The 13,854-nt window shown below is 38.2% G+C and overlaps 1 pseudogene; it reads left to right on the top strand.

The window, feature by feature from the left end:
- Window positions 1-13,529: 13,529 nt before the first annotated feature.
- Window positions 13,530-13,648, top strand: LOC124623537 (annotated as a pseudogene).
- Window positions 13,649-13,854: the final 206 nt, after the last annotated feature.

Here is a 13,854-nt window from a genome sequence, read left to right as displayed (position 1 = left end):
CCTAAATCATGATGGCCGGACGCTGGATTGAACCGTCGTCCTCCCGAATGCGAGTCCAGTGTGCTACCACTGCGCCACCTCGCTCGGTCCGATTTTATGATTCGATTTCGATATTAGAAAGTGCACTCCAGCCAATACCCGGATACAACTGATCGTAGAGAAGTGTGTTGGGAACCTTGCCGTTCAAATTGTATATTAACCCTAGATTACTAAACCCTCGTAAAATTTACGATTCAGTAGTGTATAAAGAAGGATTTTTTGTACTTAATTAAGTATGTAACACACCATTGGAGATCAAATAATCGTAATTACATAATGCATAACCAATAAATTATGACTTCCTTTAAATAAATTTGGAGTAACACAGTTTAAGATGGTTTAGTACCAATGTAACATTTTCCCTCCTTTAGTGGTCTAGGTTAATCACCTGGCCGATAATATTAATAGTAACCTTGGACTTTTTTTTGTAGAGGATGCTGTTATCTGTATTGAAGTACTATTTGAAAAAAGGTGCTCAGATATTCAGTCACGCTCCATAAGATACAAAGTGGTGTGAAGATTTCCAACTTGCCTGAAATATTCAGGAATTTGTACAATTCACAAAACGCGAAAACTTAGTATCATATTATTACAATACTAGTCAGAAACAGTTGTAATCAGTCTAATCTTGCAAATACCACTGAAGATATGAAACGGAACGGTAGTGGTAAATAAATCCAGTAGCAGACTCTGGTACATTAGTAGGAGTCTAGAAAAGTTCAGTCAGCCTACAGAAGGAGATTGGTTACAAAACACACGAGGCCTATACTAAATAGCTCTTACAATGAAGGGCAGCACGAATGGTCTCAGGTTCGCTTGGCCGACGCAAGAGTGTCATAGAAATGCTTACATGGCTGTATACTGGCAGATGCTTGATGATATATGTCAGCTATTCAGCGAAAGTCTATTTATAAAATTTGAAAAACCAGTTTTAAGCGAGGAATATAGGAATGTACTACAACCCCTTACGTATTGCATCCAAGATTACAGCTACTGTGGCGCGCGGGGAGGCTTCAGAGCAGGCCTGGCCCAGATTTGCGCTCCGAGAGAGGGCCCTCGCTCCGCGAGCCTGCCCAGTCTGCCCAACACTCCGGCTTCCCTCACCACTACGCTATCCCGAGAGTATGTGAATTGAGACTGTTACGTGCCGATAGGTTACACGCGCGGGAAAATTAGGTCGAAGTGTTTTTGCAACACAGTGCAACTACTTCTAAGAGGCGAATATTGCAGGGTACTTTTATAAGCAGGAATTTATGGCATGGGTTTATTTTTGACTTTTTACTTTTCTGCTGAAACAATGGATTGTATTACTTAATTAAATAAGTACATTAGATAGTGCTAATACGTGATCAGAACTAAAAAGAGTGTTTTACACAGGCATTTAACAATGAATCGTAATGTTTATAAATTGATACACACTTCAATCTTAGAGTATGTAATATAACTGGAACTATGGTTCGTGATAGTGAAACGCATGGATTTACGCAGATTAAAATCCGTTAAACCCAAACGTTGGCGTGGCTCTGTCAATTTCATAACAGGAAAAAAGCATTTGTATACGTATGTTGATCGAAAAATTGAAATAACTGTAATAGCTTGTCTGTTCAGTTAAGGATACAGTTCTTGGGGTATCATTTTATAAAAGTCTTTTAAATTCTTGCAGTGGAATTCTTGAACTGGGTGCTGCACTGTATATCTATTAGTGAGAACGCTCTGACAAATAAATCTTTAATCCGTCTTTCGTCTGACAAATCTAAATCCTCTTCAGTCCTGTAAAGTCTTGCAATCTCTTTCAGAACTCATAATGATATGTTTCAATTACTAAAACGTAGTCAGTCGTATCTGGTCCACAAATTACTGCCCGGAGGCCTGGGAAATGTTACCTGTTATGATCTTGAACCCTTTTTTTTCATAACTTTAATTTTTGTTTGATAGGATCAATCTCGTTTTCCAAACAATTCTCCTCTTGCATTGCGGCACTTAATGAAATCAGATAATTTTTTATAACTACTTTTCTTACCTCTAACTCAATTTCTTTCCTAATGACCCCCTTCATTTCACCCAGCATTCACTGTCGTTTGTCAGAAGACAAGTGCATCAGATTGTCTTTGTGGTTGGTGTTGTATTGACATTCCAATAAGAGTTCACCCAGCACTCATAAGAATCTCTTCTTTTACAAGTGCGTAGACGTTACAGTTTTCCTCACACAGAACGTAAATCTAATTGGACGCAAGCAGTATTTTCAGCAAACGGGCTGGTATGTGAAGAGGCGACTGCGTTGCTCTAGCGACGTACGGCTGCAGCCTTCATTCTCCTCTTCCAACTCACCCTTCGGCTCCACTCGTCGCTGCGGCCGGAGCGCTCGCGCTTCACATGTGAATGCAATGGGAAGGAACCCTCATATTTGGTAGAATGAGAAGTGCCCTATCCCGCGGACATCAGTGGTCTACAGAGCATGGATGTAGATGTAGATGCTCCACAGAATTGCTCATGACATGCCACTTCCTTTGTTTTAAGTAACTGGGGAAGTGTTGAAACACTTGGTGCAGAACTTGCAGCCAATCCGAGGCATTGTGTCTCCAGTCAATGGAAAGTTTTGCGTTGTCTTACCTTTGCTTCCTTCGATAATATTTTTATGTTCATGGCTGATATTGACAAGGCTCACTTAGTAGAAATCGACATAAAATAAGTTTCGTGATTAAACTGTAATACCTTTTGATTGTGCTATGGCGCTTCCTATATTTGATGTCATATCAGTGATGAAAAATCGTACAGTCTTCTATTAGGAATGAAAATCATAAATTTCTGTACTTTCGCATGGATTAATAAAGGTGCAGAATGCGAGCGTTAACCATTATTTACTATGATGTGGGCCACCGAAGCAGATGGCCCAATTCAGGATACACGTAATTTTAACATTCAAGAGGAGCAGCATTCAAATCTGCGTCGGATCATCTTCATGCCTTCACAAAAGAAGACGAAGTAAATATTTCGAAAATTCGAATCAAGAACAGCTGCCAACGTGAGTAACGTAGAAGTAGAAATCCTCGGAGTAGTGAAGCGACTTCTCCACACGTAACAATCATATACAACCGTTCGCTCGACGAAAGATCCGTACCCAAAGACTGGAAAGTTGCACAGGTCACACCAATATTCAAGGAAGGTAATAGGAGTAATCCACTTCATTACAGGCCCATATCATTAACGTAGATATGCAGCGGGATTTTGGAACATACATTGTGTTCCCACATTATGAATTACCTCGAAGAAAACTGTCTGTTGACACACTGTCAACATGGTTTTAGAAAACATCGTTGTTGTGAAACACAACTAGCTCTTTTTAGCATGAAATGTTGAGTGCTTTTGAAAGGGATTTCAGATCGATTCCATATTTCTGGATTTCCGGAAGGCTTTTGACACTGTACCACACAAGCGGCTTGTGGTGAAATTGCGTTCTTATGGAATATCATTTCAGTTATGTGACTGGATTTTGATTTCCTGTCAGAGAGGTCACAGTTCTTAGTAATTGACGGAAAGTCATTGAGTAAAACAGAAGTGATTCCTGGCATTCCCCAAGGTAGTGTTATAGGCCCTTTGCTGTTCCTTATCGATATTAACGATTTGGGAGACAATTTGAGCAGCCATCTTAGGTTGTTTGCAGACAACACTGTCGGTTATCGACTAATAAAGTCATCAGAAGATCAAAAGGATTTAGAAAAGATATCTGAATAGTGGTAAAATTGGCAGTTGACCCTAAATAACGAAAGTGTGAGGTCATCCACATGAGTGCTAAAAGGAATTCTTTAAACTTTCGTTACACTATAAATCAGTCAAATATAAAGGCCGTAAATTGAACTAAATACCATTACGAACAACTTAAATTGAATGAAATGAACACATAGGAAATGTAGTGGGGAAGACTAACCAAAGACTGCGTTCTATTGGCAGGACACTTAGAAAATGTAACAGATCTACTAAGGAGATTGCCTACACTACGCTTGTCCGTCCTCTTTTAGAATACTGCTGCGCGGTGTGGGATCCTTACCAGATGGGACATTTCCTGACGTACAAGAGGACCACGGCAATCGGATTTTTGTATTTTTTTTATATTTATGGTGCGTAAAGTTCAGAATTGATCCCAAAGAAGATCGATGCAACACTCAAAATTCTCGAGAAAATCGGCTCTGAAGTTTTCCGACCGTTTTTAAATGCTAAACTGAAGTGGTATTCTTTCGGCAAGCTTAGTGACTATGTGGTAGAGAGCTCACCCGATTCGCTGGGAGCTTGGGTTCTAATCCTGGAGGAATAAATTTTTAAACAAAGGAGCATGTCTCGTGAGCGTTTACGTTAAGTGTCAAATACAAAAAGATGAAATAAATTTAATTTATAATTTTCTAAAGTTATACATTATTGATCAACAATGTTTGATAAAAAGATCGGTAATTAAGAATTTTTGTTTGCGATGAAAACTGGATTTTTGCATATAATAAGAAATAAGAAGACGGCATTTTTCATAAAAATGGAAGCTGTGTTAATTTAGCCTGTTTTTATGAACTTTATGTTGGAATAACGCAGGTAATTGAACTGAACAAAAAAAAGTAATGACCGAAATGAGATTTGATGAAGCGATTACGCTTCACGGAAATGTTCGTAGAGCATGCACCTTTCTTTAAAAATTTCGTTCCACCTGGAATCGAACTCACGCACCCGAAACAGCGAGCAAGCAGTCTACCACAACGCCACACTGCTCGTCGAAAAATATGTATATTAAACATCATTGGAACTCATCAAAGTCGATTTTCTCGAGAACTTTTGAGAGTTACATCGAATTGTTTTGGGAGATGTATAACTTCACGTACCATAAATATAAAAAATTACAAAAATCCGATTGCCGTGTGGTCCCGTTGTTAGTGAAGGCTTAGTGTCCCCAGAGATAAGGTTTAGGTAACCTTGGAGAGAAAGGGAAACAAAACCAGCAACTGAAGTTCTTAAAGCAACTATGAAAAATTTTTCACCTGTGTCCAGATCCAAGTTGCGAGAATTGATCGGTTTAGGAATGTTATCTGGTTTAGACAAGTATGTGTGGTGTCAGTATTATTATTTATAGTCGTGATGGATGAAATAGTGGAAGAGACGAAGAAGCTCGTAGAGGAAGAATGATGACGTCATTGCTGTTTACAATGATATTGTGGTGTGGGGAACCAACAGTAGGGATGTCCAAGAACAAATCGATATCTTAAATGAAAAAAATAAAAAAATCCAGCAATACGGAATGCAATGCAGTGGGTAGAAAAGCAAGAATACGGTAGTAACCAGAGGAGACAGAGTAGGCAAGGGACAATTTAATATTAAAGGACAAGATATTGAAATTGTGGATAACTTTAAACGTCTAGGAAGTGTGGTAATGGAGATTTAGGATGGAGGCAGAAGTTAGCAAAGCGGTGCAACAGAACAATGCGTTTTAGCAATGTGTGAGAGGCTCTCTTCGTGTTGCTCAAACGTCTCTGATTTGAATGATGAAACACTGCACTATGTACGTATTTTTCTTATGTTTGGCACTAGGCGATTCGAGAATTTGTCATTGGTGAGTGCAAATATTTACTTACGTGTTATGTGTGATCTTTGTATGTGTGTTTTTCCTCTGTTCCACTGTGCTGTGTCGTCTTTTTGATGTAAGAAGGTGCTGTGCGCCCTCCACAGTGTCGAAAAGCACACACCCTGTGTGAAATTTTACAAACGGTATGATTAATAATTTGCGTGTGTGTGGTTTTCTGCATAATGTAGGACGTACAGTACCTTATTACGTGAAAAAGACGACTTTATTGGAAGGGAGGCAGAACAACGCAGAAAATAGATACTTGGGTAAATATTTGATCATGACAATGAGAAATTCTCGAAACGCGTCTTGTAAACATGAGAGAATACTTAATAGGAGCAGTGTTTCAGTGTTTAAGTAATTAATTACACAGGTGCAGGCTTTCCAAAAACATCATTTATAATGAATGAAATTGAGTCAAATATTTCTGCTTCCCATTTTTGAGCATCACTTCTTGGAGCAGCAGTGATCCAGGAAATTAACTGAAAAAGTTGTGAATTATTCCTGACACCACTTTCCTCGTTAATATCCTGTTTTTTTACTATTTTGATTATATGCATATCATGTAAAATTTGATAAGATTGTCTCATTGATTTTGGTAACACAAATTTTGTTGCTAATTGACAATACATAGAAGTACCAATGTTAATAGACTGATGACCTCAGAAGTTAAGTCCCACAGTGCTCAAAGCCATTTGAACCATTTTTGAATCACTATTAATAAACTACATATCAGTAAATGCCCAAACATTACAAATGCTGGAAATTATCCGATTGAAAGAAAAAGTATTACATATTTAGTTGCTAGGGAGTGGCTCCAGTGCGTCCTGTGGTTATGAATCTGTTATGCAACTTAATTCCACTAATGTATGTGTAACAGTCGAAGTTATTGTGTGCATGTCATTAACGGCAACGAGTAACGTATGTGAGCCAACGTTATCCGCTCTTATCCTATCCTTTTATACAAGAGAGTAAGTTATTCATTTTGTAAGTGAATGTAACAGCGGATAGTGAGATCCTTTTACTTTCAATACCCAAGGATTCATGTAATATATTATACAACACATTTCTGCAGAAAAATCCCTAAAGTGAATAAAATCACAGAAGGATGCATTAAATTTTCAAATGGATAAGATGTACCCTCTCTTCAGCTTGCAAGCAAGAACCTAGTATGTACTTATTTTCTTCAACGATACTGCGATACGGAACACAAAAATATTTGCGCATGCACAGGCTTATCCCTTTGGAGCGAGGTTATTAAACGCGTTGGAGTCACTAGAAGAAATTCCTCTGGTGGTCGAAACTAGTTGTAACCATCCAATGGCCGCCACTCGGAACAACTTTAGGCCAGTCAAAAACCGCTGGAACTGGGTGAAAATATCTCCTTGGACTCGTTCGCGTGATTCCAACAGTTGCAACCGTTACTCGAACGGGCCTATTATTTAACGTATAGGCATTTCAGCAAGTTAGAATTCGGAGCAGAATGTAGGCATTCTCATTGACCGTTTCCTTCTTATAGCGCTTCTGTGAGCCTCTGTCTGCTGGCAGGGCATTAAGAACTGTTTCTGGAACGGACGCTGAATACACCACCCGTCACTGGGGAAATACCTACCCTTAAAATCCGCCTTGAAGGATCCAGTCACAGCCCATTCAGGACTGGAGGAAAACCCGGCCCATCTGCTACAGGCCGAAGCAAGCCCCCTTCATACAGAAACACGATTCTCTCGTAGACAACGGCTAAAGAAAGGGCACACAGGCACGGCCAAGGAATGATATGTTACATTGTGACCTGAGGTAGTGAGTTTAAAGAATAGCAATCTTTAAGTGTGTGTTTGTGATAGTATGGAGGAGTATCGTTGTGGATACTGTCAGTCAGTAATATATATCGAAAACTGTTCATGACATCTCCTCCAATGCGCCGAAGATTATTTTTTGTTAGTAAATTTGCTGTTTTAGTCTCTAACTTGATAACGATTAACTGATTCGTTTCGAACGGCAAGCAGAAAACACGCGTTTAAGAACGTTCTTGTTAAACTTGAAGTGGTAATTTTGAGATTTTCAAGTAAATGTTCGTAATGGGCTACACTGGGCAGTGTAGGACGACAGAGTACAGGTTACATCCGTGCATAGAAGTAACGAAGGGACCACGGAAAGTTGTGACTGTGAATAGTCAGTAAATAATAGAAGAGAAAATCGAATAGCGAGCAAGCAGAACGACTTTTATTTACACACAGAAACAGGTATTAGATACTACGAATATGTTCAGAAAAACTTATTTATCAGCACTTTTAATATAAATGGATAGGTTCGTGGCATTTTTTGCGGTAGGTGGCTTGTTCCTTGGATGGTGTATTTTATGAAAACTTTACTAGCAGCTGCATTGGCTGTGAATTCCAATATGAGTAGTTAAAATGTATTCATCTTGTGTCATAAATTGGTCAAGCTTTTAGCAACATACATTTATGCCTTTATCTTCATTCACAAATGTTTCACCACAGCAGTTGCGGTATCTTCAGTGGTTTTTTTTTTTTTAAGTATAAGTGTAAAAGTTCTGTCAGTTTTGCTGTATTGTATCTTACGTTTAGATTTCATTTTGTTATTTCCTTGACTGCCTCCCCATCTCACCCACAGATCCGTGATGAATGCAGTATGCCATGAGCAACAAAGTTATATTCAGATAATTTGTATGAAGCAAAAAATTGGCGTGAAATTATAACATTGGGGAAAAAATCTTATTGGGAGACGAAAGCGTTAGTGTTTGTCAACATTGGCACTCAGTGTAGTTGTAGTGAAACAACTCTCAGCGTGTCTTGGAACATGTTTGAGTGACATGAAATATATTCGCAGATGCGAATATGGACGACAGTCGGCTGTATAATGTCGTGGTGACAATGAAAATTTGTGCAGGTCCGACTCGAACCCGTATTTCCCTTTTATGACGAGCGGTCACCTTACCATCAGGCATCCAAGCACTATTCAGGTCCAGACCCAAACTTCCATATGTCGTCAGACATTTGGCTTTAACCTGCACTCGCACATTCATTACGTGTGTACCCCTACAAGGTAGGCATTTTAATTAAAGTTGCCTGCCCGGTGTCGACGGATAAATACGATATTTCACTGCCTATGCTGTTAAGAAGTACAATGCAATGTTCCTCATGGAACTTGTGAACAACACAGGTACTGCATTATAGTATGTCTGCATGAAATCAAACCTGTTTTGTTGCAAGGCGGAGCTTGTGAATCACATTTCTATAACAACGGGCATAGAGTTTAAAATTCGGGGAAGACGTTATGCATCTTGATGTAAAACAGATTTGGACCGTCGTCTCGTTACAGAACATCAAGGGCTGCCTCGTGTCAAGTAATTTCAGTTTTCTGTCACCCGTGCCTGAAAGAGAGTGACATCTTCCCGCTAACTCGACATTTTAATCGCACCTCATGATAGTGAACCTGTATACGCAACTACTTCCCCCGCTTCGTTACCGCCTATGTCTACAAATTACTAAGATTCTAATGAAGTGGAGCGCTGCATCTTTACGTAAAGCCCGGCTCGCCAAACGAAAACTGGTTTCCAGAACAGAATAATCAGGTAATTAATCGGATGTGCGATCGTTGATCTGTTCCTAGTGACCTTCAGTTCGTTGCCACCAACTGCTGGTGTGTCCCTGGTGTGTAGGAACTCGAAAGCGTGCCACAAATGCATTGTTCCTGTGACATGTGCGAGCCAATACGGTTGATATTTTGTTCAGAAATGTGGTGAAAGTAAAAAGAAAAAAGACATTAGAAACACTAGAGTCTTCTTCGTCAACAGGGTCATTCCATGTCAAACCAACCAATTTTACTACAAGATTTGACCCATGACCTCTCAGATTTGGATGAATTTTTTTTCAGGCAATGTACCCACTAACACTAGTTTAAATATGAAATTTCAAATTTTTCTGACCTTTGGTTTTTGAGTTTCAAGAGTTTAAAACTCAAAAAAACCTCTGTTTTTGATCAATTGATTATTTTTTTAAATGCTGGAGCTCAAAAACTACACAACCTAGAGAGCTCAAACTTGCACTATTGTTTTCCTCTAAAAATTCCCTTCAATGTGATATGTAACATGACTATGCTACCTAAATCTGATAATTTAAAACTATTCCAAAAAAACATTTTTTGAAATGTCCAAAATACATACCCTCGGATTTTTTAAATAAAAATTATATGTGTTGTCCAGTCTAACTGACCACATGCATGCAAAATTTCAAGATGGGATCTCAATGGGTTCTTGTATAAAATAATATTTTACTACCGCAATACACACTAGTGAGGTGAAAAGCAGACTATTTCTAGGCTATGAATACTAAGGTAGGCCTATGTGATTCTAACAGACTTAAATTATTATGTTAGCCTTTTTATGCAGCATTACCCTCTTATTGTTTGTTAAATCATTAAATGAAATAGTGTTGTTTTAATTTAATTTTCATGATTCTTTTAACTATGCATCAGATGGAAATGAACACATTTTAGTAATATACGTGCTACAAGTTAAAATTTTGAATAAAGCCACTCACCTTCATCCTTAGTTGTAAATGGCAGAGATTTTCTTTTTTTTTGGTTTTCCAGTGTTATTTGTAATCATTTACAACAAGTTCCTTATATTAGAAATTGGCATATAAGTAATTTCACTAGGGAAAAAGATTAGCTTGCTGATATTTGCGTGGATAGAATTGTATTTCTAATACTAATTGGTATTTACAAAGTTAATACACGTTATTTATACAACTTACTGTTTAGTAAGGGTAGGTGTAACATAATTTAAACGTGCTTCTTTTATGATCTTTTAAGATATATTTCCAAAGCAAGAGAAGAAAACTTAATTTTTCATTTCTTTAGCACTTAAAGTGTAGGTTCTTCCCATAGCTGTTGCTGGATTCGCTGTTTGTAAAAGAGTATTTCATGGGACATCTAATATATCTCTTGGTTGTGGATAGTAGAAAGACTGGGCTGGACCCTTTGGGTGTAAAAAAATTATTTGGTACATGTCATTGTATTTTTCTTCAATGCATGCTAGCCACCAAGAGTCATCATATGCTACTGTCACAAAACCAGCAGCAATATGTTCCATATGTGACGGTGTTATTTGGTTCATTGTTGTCACATATTCAAGAGACTCATCCAGACTAAAACAATAAGGCTTGACAGTATGGTTCAAATGGTTCAAATGGCTCTGAGCACTATGCGACTTAACTTCTGAGGTCATCAGTCGCCTAGAACTTAGAACTAATAGAACTAATTAAACCTAACTAACCTAAGGACATCACACACATCCATGCCCGAGGCAGGATTCGAACCTGCGACCGTAGCGGTCGCTCGGCTCCAGACTAGCGCCCAGAACCGCACGGCCACTCCGGCCGGCTCGCTTGACAGTAATTTGACTCTCTGTGCACGGTTTATATGAGTGAAACTTTTGTTCCCACAATTGCTTTTGATTCACTAAACCGAGGAAGTATGTAGTCTTTGGTCAGTTCATAGTCCTCTGTTGTGCAATATTCAAAGTCTATGTTTTTTATGTTTTCCATGGCAAATACATAAAGTGAATTGGGTGTTAAGATTTGTTGGTCATATGCCCTTTGTAAGCTGGCTTTAGCAGCTAGCCGCTTAACAGTTCTGTCAAGGCCATTGCATGCACTCTTGCCATGGGATGTTTCAGAGAACTCCCACTCTGCCTCAACTTCAAAGTCAGTTTTATGCAAACACAAATTAAGGAAGTTTTTCTATTTTTATATTGTGCAGCGCTGCCATCAGAAAAGTAAGTAATCTTTTTAAGTGCAAAACGCAAGGTTTGCTTTATGATTTCTAGCAGTTTTTTCTGGAATACATAGAAAGCAACTGTATTATGTTTCAGGCAATCTGATATGAAGACATTCTGCAGATGTTTCAGTTTTCCCTCCCATTTATAGTATATGATGAAAGGATGCAGTGTAGCTTGGGTGGTAGTCTAGTGGAATGATATCTTGTACTACGAAAGAGTTGTTTTCTGCAAAATCACAGTTGACTACTACATGGCCTTCAGTTAAATTGTCCTTGATTTCACTGTAGTATTCTTTCTGCTGACTAGCTATAAGTGAATGAGTTTTTAACTTCATTAGAGTGTCCAAAAACTCATCCATAAACTCATCAGTACTTGTTACTACAGTTTCTGTCAAACACCTACCTACAGTTACCCAGTTTTTGTAGGTAACTTCATCAATCATAAAGTCAGTGAACTTTGCATTCAATAGATCTTTAAGTCTATAGACACCAGGACATTCTTTACAAATATCAATAAAACATTGTTGTGACGGTGGATTGCACATCATCTTGACTAGGCAGGAATGAAAGATTTCAAAGCAGTTTTATCTCCGTCCAAAACAAAATTTTGCTTCTTAGGACCGTTCATCATTAGCTTAATGTTTTGATGTAAGGTACACACACACAGTATGTGTGCCACTTCTTCCAGCCAGGATACAGTTCCATGGTCTTAAATCCGCAAAACTTGGAAAACCAAGTTTGTTTGCAGGGATCTTTTCCTTAAATAATTGGTGTAGTTCTTGCAAATTTGCCAACACTAGCCTCTTTTGAACCTGGATCTTTCCATCTTTATTTCCTATTGTCACATTAATGACGTGTTGTTAGGTTTTATCATGTTTAACTTGTAGGAAATGAAAATATAATACTTAATATTACTTCTAAATAAAGTAAGTTTCTTCTGATGCTTTGTACAACATCTAGAATACAAACAAACAAAAAAAAAAGGATTGTGTGTTGCTTAAAGAAAAACACTACATAACTAAACATCTGCAACACAGATCTTTTCATTAAATGGTGACTTCAAACAAGACCAAAGAAAGAAATGTTTTTATAGACAATTGAATAGCACATTTCATATTGCCTATTATAATCCATGGTAGGACTGGCTGGTATTCCGAAGGAGCTTAAAACTGCACCCGTTACATCAAGGTGGCCATAAGTGGGGTATGGCCAAAACTAGAGCCATGACCCTACATGAAAATTTCACGTTTTTTATAATAAAAAGTGAATGTTGTATAAAATCGTAAGATTCTTAAGTTTTTATTTTTTATATATTTTATTCTCGCATGTAAAATATCATTTAATGAATTAACAAACAATAAGAGGGTAATGTTGCATAAAAAGGCTAACATAATAATTTAAGTTTGTTAGATTTACATTGGCCTACCTTAGTATTCATATCCTAGAAATAGTATGTTTTTCACCTCACTAGTGTGTATTGTGGTAGTAAAATATTATTTTATACAAGAATCCATTGAGATCCCATCTTGACATTTTGCATGCATGTGGTCAGTTAGACTGGACAACACATACAATTTTTATAGAAAAATCCGAGGGTATGGATTTTGGAAATTTCAAAAAATGTTTTTTTGGAATAGTTTAAAATTTTCAGATTTAGGTAGCATAGTCATGTTACATACCAAATTGAAGGGAATTTTTAGAGGAAAAAAATGGTGCAAGTTTGAGCTCTCTAGGCAGTATAGTTTTTGAGCTACAGAATTTTAAAACAATCATCGATTGATCAAAAACAGGTTTTTTTTATTTTTAAACCCTTGAGACTCAAAAGCCAAAGGTCAGAATAATTTGAAATTTCAAATTTAAACTAGTGTTTGTGGGTACATTACCTGAAAAAAAATTCATCCAAATCTGAGATATCAAGGTTCAGATTGTTAGTTGATTTGAGATGGAATGACCCAACAGAAGTACTGATTTCGATGGACTCCAGACAGCCTGATTAGTGAGCTATCGGCAGCGTTCCACAGAAAAATTTTGTGACAGGTGTAAAGTTTACACTACAGAAAAGGTACTAAGTTTTAAAGGCAATGTTGTACACTGCGTCAGCGGCCTTACCGCAGCGGTAACACCGGTTCCCGTCAGATCACTGAAGTTGATTCCTGTCGGGCTTGACTAGCACTTGGATGGGTGACCGTCTGGGTCTGCCGTGTGCTGTTGGCAAGCAGGTGCATTCAGCCCTTGTGAGGCCAATTAAGGAGCTACTTGATGGACAAGTAGTAGCTCCCATCACAAGAACTACCAACGGCTGGGAGAGCAGTGTACTGACCACATGCCCCTCCATATCTGCATCCAATGACGCCTAACGGCTGAGGATGACACGGCGTTCGGTCGGTGCCGTTGGACCTTCCGAGGCCTGGAGTTCGTTT

Source organism: Schistocerca americana, chromosome 7 (genome assembly GCF_021461395.2).
Source record: "Schistocerca americana isolate TAMUIC-IGC-003095 chromosome 7, iqSchAmer2.1, whole genome shotgun sequence".
Taxonomy (NCBI): domain Eukaryota; kingdom Metazoa; phylum Arthropoda; class Insecta; order Orthoptera; family Acrididae; genus Schistocerca; species Schistocerca americana.
The sequence above is the reverse complement of the archived record's forward strand: the minus strand, read 5'-3'. Positions and strand labels throughout refer to the sequence as shown.